General features: G+C 37.4%; 1 protein-coding gene across 9 annotated transcripts in view; it reads left to right on the top strand.

The window, feature by feature from the left end:
• Window positions 1-23,206, top strand: part of ATP6V1H (ATPase H+ transporting V1 subunit H) — a 241,057-nt gene that overhangs the window by 204,697 nt on the left and 13,154 nt on the right. The window lies entirely within an intron of this gene.

Below are 23,206 nucleotides of genomic sequence, written 5' to 3'. Positions count from 1 at the left end.
GGATTGGCTTCTTAGATGTACAGATACCTGAATTGCGTTTTGAAGGATTGGTTAAGCATAGACAAAAGTCTTGTCTAGTACGGAGAGACAGAGAAAAATGAACTAACTTGCTTTGTTTTTAAATGCTTTCTCTCCTTTCCCTTTCAGTGGTCAGGGCAATTATATTTGTGGTCACACATGAATATTTCATTTCATGGACTTTGTGCATGTGCATGCACGTGTGTGTGCACGTGCTTTAAATAATCAAATACACCTCAATAGACTAGAGTATGCTGAAAATTAAAGATTAAGCAAACTATAGTTACTCATCTAAGTGATTCTTTTGAATTGTTTTCTTCATTTCTTCTTATGTATGTCACCCAGATATTACATTTTGATGGGGGAAAAAAATCTCATGGGTTCACAGACACGTATTGATAAATTTTTGTCACCCCTGAAAACTTGAGGAATTGACTTAAAAATGGTGATAAGCCTGTCATCTTAAGAAAGACATCTTTTGATGTAAATATATTTTACTTGAATTTTAATTAACTTTACATTTAAAAGAATTATACAGTGGTGCAATAGGTACCTACCCTAAATTTAAATCCCCTTATCTGAGTTAAAGTTTATTGCCAGTCCTTACTTATATTTTAAAAAATGAATTTAGTACAGCAGTATCAAAGTGTTAATATGAGTGCCAGATGTTTTACTAAAAGGTCATATTTCTTACACCTACACAATATCGAAGCTCTAGAACACTTCCCTGTACTTCTCGTATCTTCAGGTTTAGGTATTTGTAGATGCTTGAAAATGAAAATAGTCCGTTGTATGACAGTTTTTCCTACCTAGCTTAAACAGCCCAGAAATACCGTATGAAAAAGCATTTTAGTATTTGTTTAAAACATTGTGGTGTTCCATTTGTATCTACTTTGACATTTAAGGTGTGTTTACTTTTATCCATATAATTAGGCCTCCCGTCTCAAATTTAGGCAGGGACAGAAATATTTATTAGATACTTCAATATGTGCTAAAGTAGAGATATGAAGTAGAAAATAAAGGCACAGCACAAAGGTTCAGTGTGGTGTCATGAGGGTGATGACAGAAGTAAGAATAGGTGTCAGAGGAGCTTGGGGACTGTGCCTCATCTACCCTGGACCTTCAAAAGGGAAAGTTTACTGAGGAGGTGATGCTCAGACTGAGTCTGAAAGATCAAGAAAGAAGTAGTTGGTGAAGATGAGGTTGGACTATAGGAAGGACTTCTAGATAATTGCAGTCTGTGAGCATGCTGTTTGTGGAAAGCACAGCAATGTCACCACAACCAAAATTGGGAATCTGGGAGTGGCTGAACTAATGCTAAAAGGCCATCTTTGAAGTCATGTGCTTTATCTTAGTATTTCAGGAAGATTTAACATCACAGTAATCTGAATATCAATTGTTTCTCGTAGGATTTTTAAAAATTTTAATAAGAAAGGGATTTCTCTTTCTCATGTCATGTAAATTATAGTATATATTGGCAAATCCAGAGCTGGTACAACTCGGCTTATGAAAGAACCAGCATCTTTCAGCCTTCCCGCTCTTCTATCCTTAGGATGTAGCTTTTCTCCTGCTTGCAATGGAAAAGGGGAGTATGAAAAGAAAAAGGTTTTCTTAGGAGGATTTGTCTTTTTTTAAATTTTTTTAATTTGAAAGGATTTCAACTACTGAAGAGCTGCAAGAACAGTACAAATAATTAGTATACTTTTCACTTAGATTCACCACCAGTTGTTGACATGTTGCCACATTTGTGTCTTTTCTCTCTCAAACTCTTTCTGAATTGTTTGAGACTAAGTGGCAGACCTTATGATTCTTCAGCCCTAAGTAGGTCAGCATATATCTCCTAAGAACAGGGAAGTTTTCTTACATAACTGTGGTATAATGATGCAGTACTATAATGTATAGCTCATAGTCAAGTTCCTTATTTATAGCAAATATTTTTTGTCCAATCCATGATCATACATGGCATTTAGTTATCATTTAAATAGTCTCCTTTAAATAGAATAACTTTTTGGTCTTTCTTTGTCTTTCTTAACATTGATATTTTTAAAGACTACAAGCTGATTGCTTCGCAGAATGTCCCTCAGTTTCATAAATCTGATGTTTCTTTCTGATTGGATTCAGGTCATTCATGCATTTTTGGCAAGAACACCACAGAAGTGATTTGTATCCTTCTCAGTATTGTTATAAAGGAAGCTCTTGAATCAGTTTGCCCTATTATTGGTGGTGTTAACTTTGATCACCTGCTTCAAGTGGTATCTATTAGGTTTCTCCACTGTAATGAGCTTTTCCCCCTTTGTTATCAGTAAGGTATTTTGGGATTAAGTACTTGTGCTTCCCAACAAACTTTCACTCTGTTTTTTTTTTTTTTTTTAGCATCCATTGGTGTTTCTTACCTGAGTTGATCATTACTATAAAGATTGCAAAATATTTGGGGGGATTTTATTTTTTATAGGGTTAGTGCTTTTGCATCAGCAGTGTGTATTAATCAGTGCCATAGGAAACTGAATCTTAAGAAGACATAATATAACAATCACTAAAGCATCTTGTCTAGGCTGTGTTGGGAGACTGGAGGAGGAGGAAAGAATGGCCAGGCACTTGGCATTCCAGAGCTTAGCTTTCCTGAACCAGTAAACATTTTATCTTATTTCTGTTTCTTCTTTCCTCCTAGTATCTAAGTAATATTTGGTAAGTTTCACTTCAGGTAGTAATCTTGAGAGAAACGTGACTCAATATCAGCTTTCTATCTAAGTTATGATTTTTTTGAAAATGACATTGTATCTTTGATCTCTTCTAGAGTGTTTTTATGATAGATGTTATAAAACTACTAGAAAAATGTCTCCTAACCATGCTTTTCATCAGAAATTAGTACTAGAGGTTTTATTTGGCATACCAAGAGTGAGTGTTCTCCAACATTAAGACAATTTAAAGAAATTTAATCATAAGGTGTTTAGATTATTGCAGACATTTGTTTTCTTCAGTTATTAGTCATGTAAGTGAATGAGATCTCTTATTTGGTAAGGTGATTATGTTCATAGTTAGTATGTTAGTAATGTTAGTAAAATAATTAGCATATTTTGAGACTCCACTTTTTCCATTTGTCTAATTTTGTTCTGCCTACATAAGAAAAGTGTGTGTGTGTGTGTGTGTGTGTGTGTGTGTATACATACACAGGTCTTTTTTTTTCTAAGATTTTTGCATATTATGCATGTTTAAAATAAAATATATCCAGTTAATCGTCTTTTGACAACCTAGGACAATTTTGCTGTTTTTCTGTCTAGTATGTTACGAGGTATGACAATTAACTTTGCAAACTCATCCTAGAAAAAGTACTACATACCTCATTACTGAATATCACTATGATCACCTTTGAAGTACTCCCCTTGGGAAGCTATGCACTGATGCCAGCGCCTAGTCCACCCTTCCAAGCAATTTTAGAACTCTTTTTTTCCGGGGTGGCCATCAGAGCTGTCATCATATGATCCTTGATGTCCTGAATTTCGTGTCTTCTTTTCAATATTTCCTTTATCTTCAAGTAAAGAAAGAAGTCATAGGGGCCCATATCTGGTGAGTAGGGAGGGTGTTCCAATACAGTTATTTATTTACTGGCTTAAAACTCCCTCACAGACAGTGCCCTGTGAACTTGTGCATTGTTGTGATGCAAGACGTGGATTGTTGGCGAAAAGTTCAGGTCGTCTAACTTTTTCATGGAGCCTTTTCAGCACTTCCAAATAGTAAACTTGGTTAACTGTTTGTCCAGTTGGTACAAATTCATAATGAATAATCCCTCTGATGTTAAAAAAAAAAGGTTAGCCACATCATTGCAACAAGTTCGCAGACTTAATAGTCAGAACTGATATTTTAACTAAGAATGTGTGTTCTGATTTATTAACTTATATTTTTGATGAAGTTGAAGGGATGGTAAAAAAATTATCCTAAAATGATAATAAAAAAAAATCTTTTCAGTGTTTTTATAGAAGCTACACATTTAAGTAGAAGCTACACGTGAAGTAATGTAAATGATAAAATTATAGAAATAAATTAGCCACTAGATGGTTCTGCCAGAACAAAACAGGAATATAATTGGTTCTACTAGTCAAAGAATATCTTAGTAAACTAAGGTCTGAACATTTTTTTCTTGTTCCTTATCTTCACCAGGAATGGTGTGTTTGTAAGAAACAGAAGCCTGTTCAAGTTAGCTTAAATATAAGAAGATATAAGGATGTCAGTGTAGCTCACAGAATCTGATGCTAGGTGAAGTCACACGGTTCCACTGAAACTGGGAACCAGAAAGCTAGTAGGAAGCAAGACAGCAACTTTTTCCATCTCTCTTCCCTTTTGGCCACATGGTTTCTCACATCTATAGTCCTTCTGCTTATTTCTTTTATGTACACTGGCTTTCCTGCCCTGCAACCCTGTCATGTTGCTTCACAGAAGCATGCTAAACCTCAGTGTGCTCATGATTTTCTAGTTGCGCTTCCTGCATTTGGCTGGCTAAGTTTGGGTATGCTCTTTCAGATACGCAGGCATGGGAAGGTCCTTTAATTCCTGCCAGGCCAGTTCCTTGGTCATTAGTCTCTCCTTTACCTGATGAAGGAGGAACAGGATTTGAATGGCAGTGGTGAGGAGCTGATTTTTTTTTTTTTTTGACATATTGAATTTGATGTCTCTGAATTATATCCAAGGAGAAATGAAAAAGGTAGTCAGAAATATAGGTTTGGAGTTGAGGAGCATGATGTAATCTAGAGAGATAGATCTAAAGCAATCAATAGAGAGAGGATTGAAGACATGGAAGTGGATGAGATTACCCCAAACAAGCAGGAGTAGAATAGGGCCTCTTCACCTAGGAGATTTTGGGATTGATTCCTTGAAATTATATGCAAAAATGTATGCATAAATATTTTCTGTGGGAAGGTTCCATGCTTTACATTAAATTCTCAACCAGAATAGGTTGAGAACCACTGTTAGAGAATTAGACAAAATATTTAAGTGGCCAACAGAAGAAGAGTAGATTTTACACAAGGAGGGTGGGGTCGATGAAAACCTGGCTGATTCAGTGGAGAAATGACTGGAAATTTAGGAGAAAATCAGGTACATATGCTGTTAGGGAAATAAAAGAAAGGGGGTATATTTCAGAAGGATTGAGTAAGTGGTGAGCAGTGTAAAATATAGCTAAGAGGACAGGGAAGAAGACTGAAAGTGTACCTTGAATGTGGCAGCAAGAATGCTGTTGGTGACCTGGGACAGGGCCCTTCGTGGCCGCTGAAGGCAGATTGCAGCAGGCTGAGGATGGTGAAGAAGAAAAGGAAGTTATTGGGGTCTTCTCTTTCTAGAAGCTTCATTTGGACTTCATTAGTAGAGGGAGGAGAAAGGACAGTGCTTAGTGGGGTGCCTGAGGTAGAGATTGGATTTTTGTTGTCATCATTTGTTTGTTTTAAAATAGGAGATGTTTAAATGGTACCTTAAGAGAGTTAGAGTGGGAGAAATTGAAGATTCAAGGGCTGAGTATTTAATGGAGGGAAGGCCCTGAAGAGGCAGGATGGGATTGTTACTTATTAGGTAGGGACTATCTACTATTAAATATGTAGATGAACTTCCCTGCCAAATAACCCTTCTACTGATGAGATTAAAACTCTGATATCTGGACTAATTTAACAAATACACTTGTATATTCATTGAAATGAATTGGTAAATTGGGGATGCTAGGTATCCAATTTATGCTGTGAATAAATGTTTCCTCATAGCTAAAGATGTGATTTTTTATGCTCTAAACTTCTAATTTGAGCGTGAGGTGGGCATAGTAGTGGTTAGGAAGTAGTACAATTCTTTAAAAATGTTCAGAGTATTTCCCACTCTTTATCAGTTGTTGGGAGTGCTATAGATAATAGATGGAGGTGGAGTGGAACAACCCTATCCAAGATGATGAGAGGGAAGAAAATGAACATTTTTGAGACATTAGCCAGGGACATATGTTATCATTTTTAATCTTCACACATCTCTGAAAGATAGATGTTACTATTCCCATTTTTACAGATCTGAAGTCCGGTGCATAAATGTGGTTAAGTAATTGCCCAAGTTCTTTATTTTATAGCAGTTAGATTTGAATGTGTGTTTGTATAACCCCAAATTCCAAATGCGGTGTTACTCTATCATGCTGTTCAGTGAGGCATACTTGGCCTAATGGGTGAGCAGCTGCTCATACTTCCCATCCACAGTAAGAATTCTTCTTTACAAGACACTTGTCAGGGCTTTGCTTTAGTATTCAGGTAGCATTGCTGTGGGGAGCCATGATTTCTTGTTTCTCAGAAACCTTGTGAGCTGGCTAGTATATAGTTAACTTGTTTCGGCTTCTAAGGCCGAACTGCGAAGAACCTTGAGAATGTTTACAAGTTGCTAAGGAATGAGATAGAACTGGCCGGTTTCCCAGACACAGATAACTGGTGGCTATCGTGACATTTTGGTAGTCTCTTTTTTATAATAATTATGACTGGGAAACTTTGTGATGATTCTGTAGTTTCTGTGTAAAAGTTAAAAATTTATTTTGCTTGAGGTAATGCACCCATGTTATTGTTAAACTGCACGTACCCATAGGGTATATATATTGGTGAAGGTGATTAAATCATCGCTCCAGCACCACTGGAGACCTGCAGCATCATCATATGTGTGTGTGTCTCTTTTTGCATTCCCGCTCCCCCTTCCAGAAACTGTTCGTCTCGTCAGCAGGCTCCGACACATTGCTGTGCAGCTGGCCCATCTTCTGTCTCTTCTTTGTCTGTTTTCATGATCAGTGTCTACTGCTTACTGTCCAGGTCATTCTTTTTCTTTTTTCCTTTAAGTCCTTGCTATTTCTATCTGATTTCAGCTACCATGTCTGCAGTTTGCTGAATTATTTAGTTTTTAAAAATCTCTACTCTCCTTTTGTTCCTCCCGCACCCTGGCTTTTGTGCAGAAAAGCTGGCTATGTGTAGATCTTGCCCAGCAATCAGATGTTCATTTCCTCCTCGTGGGAACTAATGGATCAGCCCCAGTAGGTTGATTACCTGGCTTTCCCTTCTTTTTGCTTCATTTAATCACTGCCTACTGCTCCTGGCTCTTTGTTGATGGAAAGAGATGTTTTTCCACCTCCATTTCATGACCTGACTTTAAGGTTTAGAGTGATGATACTGTTGCCACTGAGAAGGAAAGTGACTTACTTCAGAGGTGTCAAGAAAAGGACTTCTAGGGAAAACTTTGCTTGACTTCTTAAGTCTTAGGAGTTGTAAATATTTTAATAAGGTATATCTAGCTTTCATCATAGCCTTTAAATTTTACAGATTAAATTAATACTATTTATTTATTCTTTTGGTATCTTGGCTTTGTAAATCATGTGAGTGATTTTTCTCTCAATCACTTTGCTCATTATGTCCATTTAACTGAAGTCAAGAAAATGATTTATGTAACTTAATATTAAATATAAATTTTGTTTATATTTAGTTTAAAGTGGTTTTAGCTTTTTTTTTTTTAGTTTAAAACGTTTAAAAGCCTACGTTAAATAGCCATTTAAAAGGTTTATACAAGTAGTGATTTATAACCTGGCAATTTCAAGACCTGTTTCTCTTCCCCCAACCCAAGTACCTGTATTCAGAAGTATCTGTTTTATTATTTATCATCATACTTTTAAAACAAACAAAAAGCACACCTTTTTATCACTTGTAATATCACTTGTAATATCACTTGTCTTTGAAGTAATATTTCCCATGCTTCTCTAATTTTTTTTTTAATGCTTTAGGATTTCTAGTATATAGAAGTTATTTGTTGGGTGATAGCAGAATATGTTAGTTGTTTGGGCCTCTGTTCTTTAAATAATATTCTGAAGTTCCATTTGTTAGCCTTAGAATAATATCTACCCAGAATTTGGTAGCCATGATTTACTTTAACCTGTTTTACTTATTACCTGTGTTGAAATAAAAAGAATTAAGTACCTTGGATTTAAAATATTAAATATATGCTTTTTAAAAATTGGAACTGTAAAAATAGACTTTGTATGTTGTGACAAATAGGAACTAATTAGTTTCCTGAAATTGAAAAATAGAGCTCCCAATTTGGAGAAAATTACTAGTAGAAATTATTTAAAATCATGATTATTATGTATAAAAGATGGGCCGGCCCGGTGGCGCAGGCGGTTAGAGCTCCATGCTTCTAACTCTGAAGGCTGCCGGTTCGATTCCCACATGGGCCAGTGGGCTCTTAACAACCAAAAAAAAAAAAAATCTTTCTTGCCTGATACTATTATAGCCATTATGTATAAAAGAAAACGTATAGATTTGTCTACAGAACAAAATATTAACTGTTTTTTTCAAATGTTCTCATTTGTGGCATAGTTCTGGAAAAATCGCTAACTTTTTTTTTTTTTAGTTCTTTTACTTGGATGATCTTTGGCATAGTTTTGAATGTAAGTTGTGGTTTAAAATGTTTAAACTAGAGAGTTTTGATTTAATCTACATTCTGTTTTTCCTCCCCTAAAATAATTTCTTGTTAGTGGAGAATGCTCTTCAGACCAAGTTGTTCATATATTATGCTTGTAGAAACATCAACATTTAATTTGAAACATAGATCTCTTTCCAAAGGATAATATAAAAGCAAGTTATCACATGCTGCCTTTTAAAAAAGCTTTTTGTTTTGTTTTGTTTTGTTTTCTACTGTCCGGTATTATTTAGATAATGTACTAGTCTCTCAGTGGGAGATGATATTATTATATGCTCATAATTTACTTTGACCTTGCTAACTATTTTCTGGGTGCTCAGGATTTTCTGTATTGTTTGTTGTTAAAGTTTATTTTGTTAGTTCTAGATTGATATCACAGTTTTTCTGCTCATCCACATGGATTAGAATTAGAAGTGGAGGCAACAAATAATAGATGAGCTGTCCGTAGAAATTGTAGAAATTGTGTCAAGACTGCTTTATATTGAGCAAAGTTTCAGAATTTCAGTATTTGAAAAAAATTGAGTTCAACTGCCATTTGTCTGGAATTATGTTTGTAGGGAAGCTGTTACCTAAGAATATTTTAAATGACAGGTGATTGAATAAACTTGCATTAAAACCAGTGTACATTTAACATAGATTCTAATATTTTTATTCAAGAGAAGCAATGATTGGTAGGATAGTTTCAGCTAACAATATAAGAGAAACCCCAAATAACTATAGCTTAAACATGATAGATGTTTGTTTCTATCTCACATTAAAAATGTGGGGCTCGGCAGTCCAGAACCATAAGTGCTCAGGGTTCCAGACTTCTTCCAACTCAGCGTGCTGCCATTCCTAGGGTATAGCCCTCATCTTCATAGCTATGGATGGACTAGTTTTTGACAGAGGAGGTTGGTGATGGTAATTGGTAGCTCCATTAATCATGTATTTTTAAAATTTATATTGAACTTCCAAATATAAACAGCTACTTTACTGATTATCTTTTGGGGGAAAAAAAACTAGACTGCTCATTGAATAGTAAGTATTTAATGCCACCTGTGTAATGTGTGAGGCATGTCAGCCATCCTGTGTTGGAGTATGACAAGCACATGCTTCATTGTCATACTCATGGGAAAAGGTTATGTGACCATGTTGAGAGTGGGCCTAGTGAAGACCTGGGAAGACCTGGAACTGGAAAGGTTCTGGGCAGGGAGGATATAGGAGCTGTTAACAGATTAGGAGGAGGAAGCCAATAAAAGGGGAGCGGAGAGTTGGGGGAGATTCCAGTGACAGAGAGGTCAGAGAGATCCTCACTCACTTGGAGAATTACCAGTGGTTCCGGACAGCTAAAGTCTGGTTATGAAGCTAAAAATAGAGATGGAGGCATAAGTAGTGGCCAGATCATGAAAAACCATCTTTGCTGTGCTCAGAGTTTGAACTCTTTCCAGAAGACTGGAAAACTATAGAGGGATAGGAAAAACAGTAAGAGTCTTTTGAGAAAGACTGATTTAGCGACAGCAGGAGCTAGTGGATTGGAGTTAGGTAAGACTGGAAGAAGAAATGCCAATAAGAAGACTGCAGATTCAATTTAGGCCATGGGTTATGAGGGTGTCCACTTAGTAAGGCAGAATCAGGGGTGGAAGAGGACCTGGAGGCAAGTTGGAGGTGGGGAAAAAATAAAAGACAGAAGATCAACATATTATTATATGTTCATAATTTACTTTGATTTTGCTGACTATTTTCTGGATTGCTCAACATTTTCTATATTGTTTGTTGTTACACTTTATTTTTTTAGTTCTATAATTGATGTATAGGTTTATAATTTATTTAAGGTTTATAATCTTTTTTAAAATTTTTATTAAAATATAGCTAACATACAATATTATATTAGTTTCAGGTGTACGCCATAGTCATTCAACATTTAAATACCTAAAGTGATCACCATGATAATTCTAGCAACCATCTGACTCCATACTATGCTATTACAATATTATTGAATATATTTCCTAAGCGGTACATTACATCCCCACGACTCATTTGTTTTGTACCTGGAAATTTGAACCTTTTATTCCCCTTCACCTCCCCCTCACTTTTTAAATTTTTCGACTACAGTTGACATTCAGTAGTATTTTATATTAATTTCAGGTACACAGCATAGTGGTTAGACATTTATATAATTTAAGAAATGATCCCTCTGAGTAGTCTAGTACCCACCTGGCACTATACATAGTTATTACTATATTGTTGACTACAGCGTGTGATCACAAAATACGGTGAATGTGTAAATAAAAAATTTATTACAGTAAAAGACACACTGCCATTTATCCCCCTCAAAGTACTCACTTCAAACACGCTGATCCCATCATTCTTGCCATTTTCTGAAGCAGTTCTGGAAGTTCTTTCATGAGTGTCTTTAGTTCCACTGTTGTGGCTGCCTTGATGTCCTGAATTGATTCAAAACATTTACCTTTCATGGTCATTTGACTTTGGGTAAGATCCAGGAGTCGCACAGTGCCAGATATGGTGAATAAGGTGGATGAGGACACACCATAATCTTTTTATTTGACAGAAATTTCCGTACCAGAGCGATGTGAGACATGAAGCCTTTCCATTGTGATCAAAACATACGGTGAATGCTACTGCTGAGTGTCATCCAGCAGAAAGACAGAGATCTCCAATATGGGGAGCAGCGTGTTGACCTTAGGATCAGTGCTTGACTTGTTTCAACTTGTTCGGTGCAGTTAGTTGGGTGTGAGCTAGTTGAGAGAAGGTGTGTTTTAAAGTATGCCATAAATCATCCACCATCATGACAATGCTCCATGCCACACATCACCTCTGGTATATGGCAATTTCTGTCAAATCAAAACATTATGGTGTGTCCTCATCCACCTTATTCACTGGATCTGGCACCATGTGACTTTTGGCTGTTCCCCAAAGTCAAAAGTTCAGGACATTGAGGCAGCCATGACCGTGCAACTAAAGACACTCACGAACGAGGACTTCTAGAATTGCTTCAGAAAGTGGCAAGGATGATGGGATGTGTGTTCGAAAAAATGGAGGGGGGTGTTACGAGGGGCATTAATGGCAATGTGTCTTTTACTGTAATACGTTTTTTAAAATTTAAACATTTACCTATTGTTTGATCACACCTCATATATTCCCTATACTTTATATCCCCATGACTATTTTGTAAGTATACAAAATTAAGATTTGTATATCTTAATCCCTACACCTTTTTCGCACTGCCATGCAACACTCTTCCCATCTGTCACCCTGATAAATCTGGTACCCACCTGACACCATACATAGTTATTAACATGTTATTGACTATAATTCTTATGCTGTACCTACATCTCCATGACTACTGTGTCAAAAGTCACATGGTGCCAGATCCAGTGAATAAGGTGTAATAACCAATTTGTGCTAATTAATCCCTTCCTTTCTTTCACACTCCACCCCCAAACCCCTTCCCATCTGGCAACCATCAAAATGTTCTCTGTATCTATGAGTTTGTTTCTGTTTTGTTTGTTTATTTTGTTCATTAGATTCCACATATAAGTAAAATCACACTGCATCTGTCTTTTTCTGTCTGACACTCCACACAGCACAAAACCCTCCACGTCCATCCATGCTGCCATAGATGACAAGAACCCATTCCATGCCATGGCTGAGCAGTATTCCATTGTATTTATGTACCAGCTCCTCTTTATCCATTCATCCATCAACAGACACTAGGCTGCCTCCACATCTTGGCCATTGTAAACAATGCTGCAATGAACATATGGCTGTAAACCTTCCCTCAAAATGGCATTTGGGGTTTCTTCAGATAAATACTCAGAACTGGGATTACTGGATCCTTCTTTGTCTCTTGTTATAGCCTTTGATTTAAAAGTCTGTTTTGTCTGGTATAAGTACTGCTACTTCAGTTTTGTTTGCTTCCTTTTTCATGAAATAACTTTTTCCACCCCTTTACTTTCTGTGTGTATGTCTTTCGATCTGGAGTGAGTCTCTTGTAGGCAGCATTTGTAAGAAGCGTTTTGTTTTCTTATCCATTCAGCCACCTTACCTTTTGATTGGATAGCATTTAATTTGAATGGATAGCGTTTAATCCATTTACATTTAAAGTAATTATTGTAGATATGTAGTTATTGCTATTTTATTATTCATACTTTTTATCCTTTTTTTTTTTTTTTCTTCTTAAAGAAGTCCCTTTAACACTCATTGTAATACTGTTTGGTGGTGACGAACTCCTTTAGCTTTTTCTTGTCTGGATGGTCTTTATCCGTCCTTTGATTCTAAATGATAGCTTTCCTGAGTAGATTAATGTCGGCTGTAGGTCCTTGTTTTTCATCACTGAATATTTCCTGCCAATCCCTTCTGGCCTGCAGAGTTTTTATTGGAAAATCAGTTGATAGTCTTATGGGAGCACCCATGTAGGTAACTAACTGCTTTTCTCTTGCTGCTTTTAAGATTCTCTCTTTGTCTTTAACCTTTGGCATTTTAATTATAATGTGTCTTTGAGCCTTTTTGGGTTCATCTTGTTTGGGACTCTGCACTTCCTGGGCTTGTATGTTTATTTCCTTTTCCAGGTTAGGGAAGTTTTCTCTCATTATTTCTTCAAATAGATTTTCAGTTCCTTGTTCTCTCTCTTCTCCTTCTGGTACCCCTATGATGTGAATGTTGATATGCTTGCTATTGTTCCAGTGGCCCCTTAAATTGTGCTCATTATTTTTTTTTTTGGATTAGTTTTTTTTTTTTTTTTTTATCTTTTGATTAGGTGTTTTATGCTATTTTGCCTTCTAAATTGTGATTCAATCCTCTGCTTTATCTCATCTACTGTTGATTTCTACTAATGTATTCTGCATTTTAGGTATTGTAATTCTTTATTTCTGACTGGTTCTTTTTTATGTTTTCTATCTGCATTTTAATGTTTCCTATTTCTTTGTTGAAGTTCTCCCTGAGATCATTGAGTATTCTTATAACCAGTGTTTTGAACTCTGTGTCTGGTAGATTGCTTGTCTCCATTTTGTTTAGTTCTTTTTCTGGAGCTCTTTTCTGTTCTGTCATTTGCGACGTTTCTTTGTCTCCACACTTAGCCTGCTTCCCTGTGTTTGTTTCTGTGTATTACATAGCTCTGCTATGTCTCCATGTCTTAGTAGAGTGGCCTTAAGTAGTAGGTATCTTATGGGGCCATATAGTGTACCTGGTCACCTGAGATGGGTTCTCCAGGTGTGTTCCTTGTGAGTTGTGTGTGCAGTCGTGTTGTAATTGAGCCTTGGTTGCTGTTTCCATGTCAGTGGGAGGGATTAATCCTCAAGCTGTATGGTTGTGAGGACTGGCCATTACTACAGTGGAGGAGCAATTGTCCAGGGCCTGACACTACAGAGCAGGGCTCTCGTGCCTGCCCTGTCTGCCCTTTGGGTGTGCACATCCTTGGAGGTGGCCTGGTGATGCTCCAGCTCAGTCCAAAGCTGGCCACCGGGTGTGACAGCCCTGTGGCCTCCTGGAAGGGGCCCCGCTGCAAGCCAAGTTTGCCTTAGCCTGATCTCTGCCCAGGGGCCATCTGGCTTGAGTAACAAAGCATTGTGCAGATTACAGGCACCTGTACTGGCTTGGAGATGCCTTGAGAGACCAAGCCATGAACTGACGCTGGCTGGCGTTAATCCCATGCTTGGGACTGCTCAGCATCAGGTATGGGACACACTGAAGCCAGATGCTGCTTGTTTGGGTTTTGTGAACCTTTGAGATACTTTTAGGAAAGTCTGAAACATGATCCAGGACAAGCCATTTGTATGAAAAAGCCACTGGAAGCGGCTTGGGTGTGCCTGAATGTTGGGTGTGGTAGGGTCTCAGGGAATCACCAGGGCAGTGTGGACAACAGGTGTTAGCCAGGTTCATGGAGACTCAGACATAGCATCTGCCTGCTGTCTGCATGCCTGGAGTGGGAAAGGCTCAACAAGAAACAATAGATTCTGCCAGCACTTTTGTGGGGGAGAAAGCCGCCCCTCCAGCCCTTGCCCTGAAGCCAGACAACTCAGTTCCTCCTTGTATGTCCATGGTGCCTTTTGGGCTGCTGTTGCAATGCTGGAGCTCAGAGCAAGTGAGTCTGTGCATGGGCCCTTTAAGGGGAGCACCTGGGACTCCAGCAGCTCTCCATCCCACACAGCCACAGTCTCCACTGATTTTCACAGCTAGAAGTTATAGGGATTTCTCTCCCTGGCCCTGGAACCGTGGGTTGGGGAACCTGGTTTGGGACTTGTACTCCTAGCTCCTCCAACGGTACCAGTCTACTGTCGAGATATCCCTCCCACTTTTTAGTGGTCACATGTAAGTGTGGGACCAGCCTATTACACATTTGCCCCTCCTACCAGCCTCAAGGTAGCTTCTTCTGTATATTTTTAGTTATAGGACTTTGGTTCAGCTAGACTTCTGATGATTCTCAATGATGGTTGTTCTGTAGTTTAGTTGTAATTTTGATGTGGTCATGAGAGCAGGCAAGCACAGCATTTACCTACTCTGCCATCTTGACGAGAAATCCAATATAATTGATATCCTTAGTTACAAACATAATCAGACAAACCAAAAGCCTTTATCTCCTTATATGTAGCATTCCAAATTTGTATAATCTGCTTATTCATTAGTTAGCTCTGAGACTCAGTTCATACTGAAGGAACAAATGGTGCACATATTTTGGTTTATTTTAGTTTTTGCATATCTTGTGGGGAAATAATTCTCTAAAGAATAATTTTATAAGCTAGGAGATCTTTTAAGCTTAGTTATAAAGTTGATTTAATTCACTTTCACTACATATCATTAAAACATTGAACTTGTCTTCCAAATTATTGTTTCTTTATTGTGGATTTAATTGAGCTTTCTTGTGCTATAAGCAGACTAATTTAAAATCATTTTAAATTTTATCATTTTTCTAGTAATGGAGTGGTTTAGATTATGGAATATTTGGTAGTTTTAACTGCTGGCATTTTTGTCTCTTCTGGTGATTCAGTATATTTCTCCATAGAAGAAAAATGCAACTTTTTTTCAGGTTCTAACTTCCCTGTAGGATTCTTCAACTATTTTTCATTTGACAGTTATTGAGATTCTATAATATACTAGGCACTGATCTAAATACTGGAGAAAGATAAATCAGACATCCTCTCCTCTCACATCCACTTAAGAGTCTTACATTCTAAATATTATTCAAGAAAAAGGAGTCTATTATCAGCATTAAATATGGAGTTTGCTTACATACTACCTTTGTTACTAATAATATAAAATAAACTTTATTCTTAAAAGTTCTCATAACAACACAGACAGTTCTCCCACACTGCACTTGCATAACTAGATTTGTATGTAAAGGGGTCATTTAGGGTCTATACTCTGCATTGTAGATTTTTTGGTTTGTAACTACTTGGTGATCATGTACCAGCATTTAAAAGGAAAAGGAGGGACTTCTGGTTTCCAGTTCTGTGTGTGAGGAACTTTGTAGTTGCCACTCCATTGTAACAAATGAAAAGCTGAACAGACTGAAAAATCAACAACTCTTCTTGGAACTCTTCTTGGAACCATACGAGAGGGATACAGGGCAAACCACTGCTCCCAAAATTGGAGAGACAGGTGGGTAAAGGGAGTTGAGGCTTGTTGGAGCAGAGACTCACATGTGAAAACTAATGACAAAACCAATATCTGGATAGGAGAACCTGAACTGTAGTTGATGAATTGCAGGAAGCTTAGTGTGTACAAATCTGAGTTAAAAACTCCAGGGAGACCAAACCATAGGGGCCCCCACCAGAGTGAGATTTATCTCCATAAGCTGGACCAGGTTCCCACAATAAATATTGGAGAAAAATTCACTTGGGCTTCTAGCTGGGAAGGGGAAAAGGAACCATTTTGAAATACACCAGAGCACTCTGTTGTTCTTAACAAGGCCTGTCTTTAGGGGAAACTAGTTGACCAGAGCCTTATTTGCTGGGATATTATCAGACTCTAATTGACCTGAGGAAGGGAAATAACCAACTATAGCTGAGTCTAGCCATCCTGTGCCACCCAAGGGGAGAGAAAAAAAGCCCTGAGAAGCACTTATGAAGTTCACAGTCCAGAAACATAGGCTCACTAAAAGACTGAGTCCTAATCATAGGACTATAGGATGTTTCTCCTCCTCTGACCTCATCACCACATCACTAAAGACCTATTTCCTCAGTTCCTTTTTTCCAATTCATCATATCCAGCTAGCAAGAAAATATCACAAGGCATATGAAAAGTCAAAACACATAATTTGAAAAAATATAGTAAGCCTCAGAATTAACCATGGCAGGGATTTTGGAATTGTCAGGCCAGGAATTTAAAACAACTATGAATAATATGCTAAGGACTCTAATGGATAAAGCAGACAGCATAGAGGAACAGATAGGCAATGTAAGTAGAGAGATAGAAATCCTAAGAAAGAACCAAAAAGAAATGCTAGAAGTTAAAAACACTGTAACAGAAATGAAGAATATATTTGCTGGGCTTATTAGTAGACTGGACATAGCTGAGGAATGAATCTTTTAGCTCCAAAACTGAAAGGCAAAGGGAACAAAGACTGAAAAAGAAAACAAAACCAAAATATCCAAGGTCTGTGTTTGGAAAACTACAAAAGGTATATAACATACACATAGTAGTAATACAAAAGAGAAAGGAACAGAAGAAATACTTGAAACAATGATGATTGAGAATATCCCTAAATTGTCAGATATCAAACCACAGATCCAGGAAGCTCAAGAAATACCAGGTAAGATAGATATGAAAAAGCACCACAACAAAAAAAGACCTACACTAGGCATATAATTTTCAAATTACAGAAAATCAAGTATAATGAAAAAAATCCTGAAAGAAACCAGAGGAAAACAAAACTTTATGTATAGAGTAATAAAGATAAGAATTATATCCAACTTTCCAGAAACCATGTGAGCAAGAGGAGAGTAGATACAAAATATTTAGTCTTGAGAAAATAAAACAACCTAGAATTCTATACCTTGTGAAATTATCCTTAGAAAGTGAAGGAGAAATTCAAATTTTATCAGATAAACACAAATTGAGGGAATTTATTGCTAGTAGATTTGCTTTACAGGAAATATGAACTTTTTGGAGAGAAAAGGCAGAATATATTTGTATATATGGCAGAAACTTGGATCTACATAAAGGAATAAATGAAGAAAAAGTATAATTTGGGGTTTTTTTAATTAATTGATGTAACAGTAGTTTATTCAAAATACTAACAGTGTATTCAAGTACGTATGCCTATCTTGTGTGTGTATATACATACATTTATTTATGCTTACGTATAAGTGAAATAAATAACAGCAATGTTTTAAGGGGGTAGAGGAAGGGATTAGGATTATGTTACATTATTTAGTTATTATAAGCTACTTACACTACCCATGAAGTGGTATAGTGTTATTTGAAAGTGGACATGGAATCATTATAAATGTATACTGCAAACTCTAGGGCAGCCACTAAAGTATAAACAACAACAACAACAACAACAAAAAACACAGAAAAAAAACCCGAAACAAACTAAAAAACAAAAAAAACCTATAACTTATATACTAAGAAACAGAGAAAATGGAATGACAGAATGCCCAGATAAAACCATAAAAGGCAGACAAAGAGTGGAAGACAAAACAAAAACAAAGAACAGGGGTAAGAAATAGAAAACTAATGATTATGGTAGATATTAATCCAAGTATATCAATAATGACCTTAATGTCTGTGGTCTTACTGCACCAATTATAAGACATTGATTGTCAGAGTGGATCAAAAAACGCTACCCAAATACATTTTTTCTATAAGAAACCCTTATAAGGATACATATAGATTAAAAGTAAATGGATAGAGAAAAATATACCATGCTAACACTAATCAAAAGAAAGCAGGAGTAGCTATATTAATTTCAGATAAAGCAGGCTTCAAAGTAAGGAAAAGTTTATCAGGATAAAGATGGACATTACATAATGGTAAGGGGTCAATACATAGCAATTCTTAATACGTGTAAACCTAACAACAGAGCATTAAACTATGTGAGGCAAAAACTGAAAGAACTGTAAAGAGAAACAGATGAATTCTACTATCATAGTTGGAGATTTCAACACTTCTCTCAGAAATGGACAGATCCTTCAGGAGGCAGAAAATCAGTGAAGGGCATAGTTAACCATTAATCAACTGTATATAATTGACATCTACAGACTACTGCATCCAACGACAGCAGAACACATGTTTCTCTCAAGCTTATATGGAACATTTACCAAGATAGAACACATTCTGGGCCATAAAACCCATCGTAACAAATTTAAAGAATAAAAATCATGCAATGTTTGCTTTCAGACTACAACAGAATTAAACTAGAAAACAATACAGAAATATAAGTGGAAAAATCCCAAAACGTGGGGGTTAAATAACAGTTTTAAATAACACATGGGTCAAAGACGAAATTTCAAGAGAAAAAAAAACACACATTTTAAACTAAATGAAAATGAAAGCACAACTCATCAATTTGTGGGATATGGTGAAATAAGTGCTTAGAGGGAAATTTATAACATTGAATGCATAGAATAGTAAAGAAGAAAGCTTGAAAATTAATAATAATAAATTTCCAACTTAGGAAATGAGAAAAAGAAGAGCAAATTAAATACAAGTAAATAGAAGAAAAGAAATAATTAGAATAAGAAATTAAATAAATCGAAACAGGAAGATAATACCAATGAAACCAGAAGCTGGTTCTTTGAAAAAATCAATAACATTGATAAACCTTAGTTAGCCAGGCTAACTAAGGAAAAAATGAGAGACACAAATTCCTAATATCAGACATGAAAGAGGGGACATCACTACAAATCCCATGGAAGCTGAAAGGATAGAAAAGGAAGGGGCTAATATGCCAAATATATAAGGAACTCATACAACTCAACAAAAAAACAACAACAACAAACAAATCCAATTTAAAAATGCACAGAGGGCTTGAATAGACATTTCTCCAAAGTGGACATACAGATGGCCAATAGACATATGAAAAGATGCTCAACATCACTAATCCTCAGAAATGCAAACAAAAACCACAATGATATATCACCTCACACATGTTAGAACGGCTGTCATCAACAAGACAAATAATAACAAGTGTTGGTGAGGCTGTGGAGAAAAAGGAAACCTCATACACTGTTGTTGGTAATGCAGATTGGTGCAGCGGCTATGGACAGCAGTATGGAGTTTCCTCAAAAAATTAAGAATAGAATTACCATATGACCCAGCAATCTCTCTTCTGGGTATATACCCCAAAAATCTGTAAACATTTATCCGTAAAGATATACTCGTATGTGCTCCAATGTTCATTGCAACTTTATTTATGGTGGCCAAGACATGGAAACAACCAAAATGTCCTTCGATAGATGATTGGGTAAAGAATATGTAGTATATACTATACACAATGGAATACAACTCTGCCATAAGAAAAGGTGAAATAGTGCCATTTGCAACAAAGTGGATGGATCTTGAGATTTTTGCTAAGTGAGGTAAGTCAGAAAAAGTCGAGACCATAAGATTTCACTGATATATGGGATATAAAACTGAAAGCAACAAAGAAACAAGATAAACAAATAAAGATACAAAAACTCATAGACACTGACAACAGTTTAGTGGTTACCAGAGGATAAGGGAGGGAGATAGTAGACGAGGGTAAAGAGGATCAAATATATGGTGATGGAAAGACAACTGTTTCTGGGTGGTGAACGCACAATGTGAGATATAGATGATGTATTACAGAATTGTACACTTGAAACCTAAGTAATTTTACTAACCATTGTCATGCCAATACATTTTAATTTAAAAAGAAAAGAAAAAAGGAAAAGGAATACCGTGAACAACTCTAAGTCCACAAATTTGATAACTTAGATTAGATTGACTGATTCTTTGAAAGATACCATCTGTCTGCTCGGATCATCTGTTTTTACCAGTTTTAGTTTTGGCAGATGGTGTGCACGTGCCCTGCAAGCGATTGACTTCCAGAAGGGACACAAGGCGCAAAAAAGGATTACCTGATATACTCCAGCAGCTTGGCAGCTGGTGCCCAGAGTGGTGTTGAGGAATGCAAATACCAGATTAACATCTGGTAGAGATGTGACATCATAAAAATGGTGGCGTGAGGTGAGCCTCTTGAAATCTCCCCTGGAATTTACAACAAATTGAACAACTGTAACTCCACAAAGGACTCCCTGTGCAGCAGACAGGAAAGACTAAGAGGCACATTACTGAAATAACCTAAAGGTGGGCAAATTGCGCAAGCAGGAGAGGAGGGAAGGGAGAAGTGCAGAGACGGTGCTGCGTGGGCACAGGATGCGGACCTAGCTCACTGCTCCGAGCTCGCTGCATCCTGGAACTAACGCAGCTGTGGGAGAGGAACTACTAGGGCTTTGTTTATGGCCCACAGAGCTGAGGGGACAGCATATAACACGGTTGGAACCAACGCTCACAGCAGAGAACTCGGAGCAAAGACTGAGAGAAGAATGCTGAAAACAGTGGTTTAGGCCCTCACTGCCGCAGAGAACAGAAGCATTAGGCACTGAGTCTAGCTGCCCCTTCTCTACCCTCCCAGAGCTTGCCCCACCCCCACCTGCCCAGTGCTAGAAGTGGAGCAGTAGCAGTGTCAGATCAAAAGAACAGAATATTTGCAGTTCTGAGAACTGTGGTCCACAGTCACAGATTCGCAGCCTAACTAGTTCTGGCAAAGGGTAGGGAGTTGTGGAAGGAGGCCTGGCTGTGGTGATGGTCACACCACAATGGTGGCTGCCATTGCTCTGGGCCACCTCTCACAATCCACCCTGCCCCTGTCCCTACCTATCTGGGTGGATCCCTGCAGGAGTAAACAGAACTGCTGAAACACACGAGCTCTGAATCTGGTGCAGGAAGAGCTTTGGAACTTGAACAGCTCTCCACATCTCCACAGGGACGTGGTGCCCTATGACCCAGGCGAACTGTTCACAAAGGAGAAGCCCGCCTTCCAGGGAATACCCCCGTTATGTGAGAATCTGGAATAGTGCAGAGAAAACGTAACACTACAGTGTGAGAGAGAATGAAAGGCTGCAGTCGAAGAGAAAATAAAACATTCTGCCAACATCCACTGAAAAACAAAAGAAAGAACTCTTCCTATCAGCCTGTTGCAGAAGCCACTCCTGTAGATGTGTAGAAAGAGAAATAATAAATTATTAATTGCCATGAATAACCAAGGTAAGGAGACAACTCAGATAGAAAATGAAAAGTCTCCAGAAAATGAACTTAAAGATATCGAAATATGTGACTTAAATGACAGAGAATTCAAGATTGCAGTTCTGAAAAAACTCAACAAGATGCAAGAAAACACAGATAGGCAATTTAATGAACTCAGAAACACAATCAAAGAATAAAATGAACTTCTACCAACGAGTTTTGGCAGATTGTGGATATTGACAAATTGATTTTAAAGTTTACATGGAGAGGCAAAAGACATAGTATAGTCAACACAACATTAAAGGAGAACAAAGTTGGAGTACTGGCGCTACCTGATTTGAAGACTGACTACAAAGCTACAGTAATCAAGATAATGTGGTACTGGTAAAAGAATAAACAAATAGATCAATGGAACAGAATAGGGAGCCCAGAAATAGACACCCATAAACATAGTCAACTGATCTTTAACAAAGGCAATTTTATTGCAAAAGCAATATAATTGTATTTCTTTTCTTTTTTCTTTTCCTCTTCTTCTGCTCTCCCCCCCAACTCCGGTTCAAGCCGTTGTTTCTCAGTCTAGTTGTGTAGGACACAGCTCCCTGACCCATGCTGAAATTATGAGCCTTGCGCTTCCCCCCCGGCTGAGGCAGTTGGTCACTGGTCGCCGGCTGGCTGCTCACAGCAGCTCACAGCAGCTCTTGCCTGCTGCCGGTCTCTCACGCTGGCCACTGGCTGCTCATGGCAGCCCACGGCAGCACACAGCACCTCACTGCAGCCCAGCTCCAGGGAGAGCCGTTGTTCACAGTCTTAGCTGTAGAAGGCTCAGCTTACTGGCCCATATGGGAATTGAACCAGCGACCTCGGTGTTAGGAGAACGGTGCCCCAACCACTTGAGCTACCGGGCCTGCCCTATAACTGTATTTCAAAGGCTGTGCAATGGAGCAAAGATAGTTTCTTCAACAAATGTTGCTAGAACAAGTTCACATCAAAAAAAAAATCAGACATAGACCTTACATCTTTCACAAAAATTAACTCAAAATGTAAAACACAAAACTATAAAACTCAGAAGAAAATATAGGAGGAAACCCAGATGACCTTAGGTATGGTGTTGTCTTTTTAGATACACCAAAAGTTTGATCTGTGAAAGAAATAATTGTGAGGTTGAACTTCATTAAAAGTAAAATCTTCAGCTCTGTAATGTACAACATTAAGAGAGTTAGAAGACAAGCTACAGAGTGGGAGAAAATATTTGGGAAAGACACATTGATAAAGGACTATTAATCAAAATATACTGTTAGCTCTTAAAACTTAATAAGAAAACCAAATTAAAAATTGACCAAAGACCTTAACACACATCTCACCAAAGGAGATATATTGATGATAAATAAGCATATGAAAAGATGCTCCACATCGTATGTCATAAGGGAAAAACAAAACAAGAATGATATATTACTACACACCTATCAGATGGGCCAAAATCTGAAACACTGATGACACCAAATGCTGGTAAAGATGTGGA

This window comes from Rhinolophus hipposideros (genome assembly GCF_964194185.1).
Source record: "Rhinolophus hipposideros genome assembly, chromosome: 13".
Classification (NCBI taxonomy): Eukaryota; Metazoa; Chordata; class Mammalia; order Chiroptera; family Rhinolophidae; genus Rhinolophus; species Rhinolophus hipposideros.
This window is presented reverse-complemented; position numbering and strand designations above follow the sequence as displayed.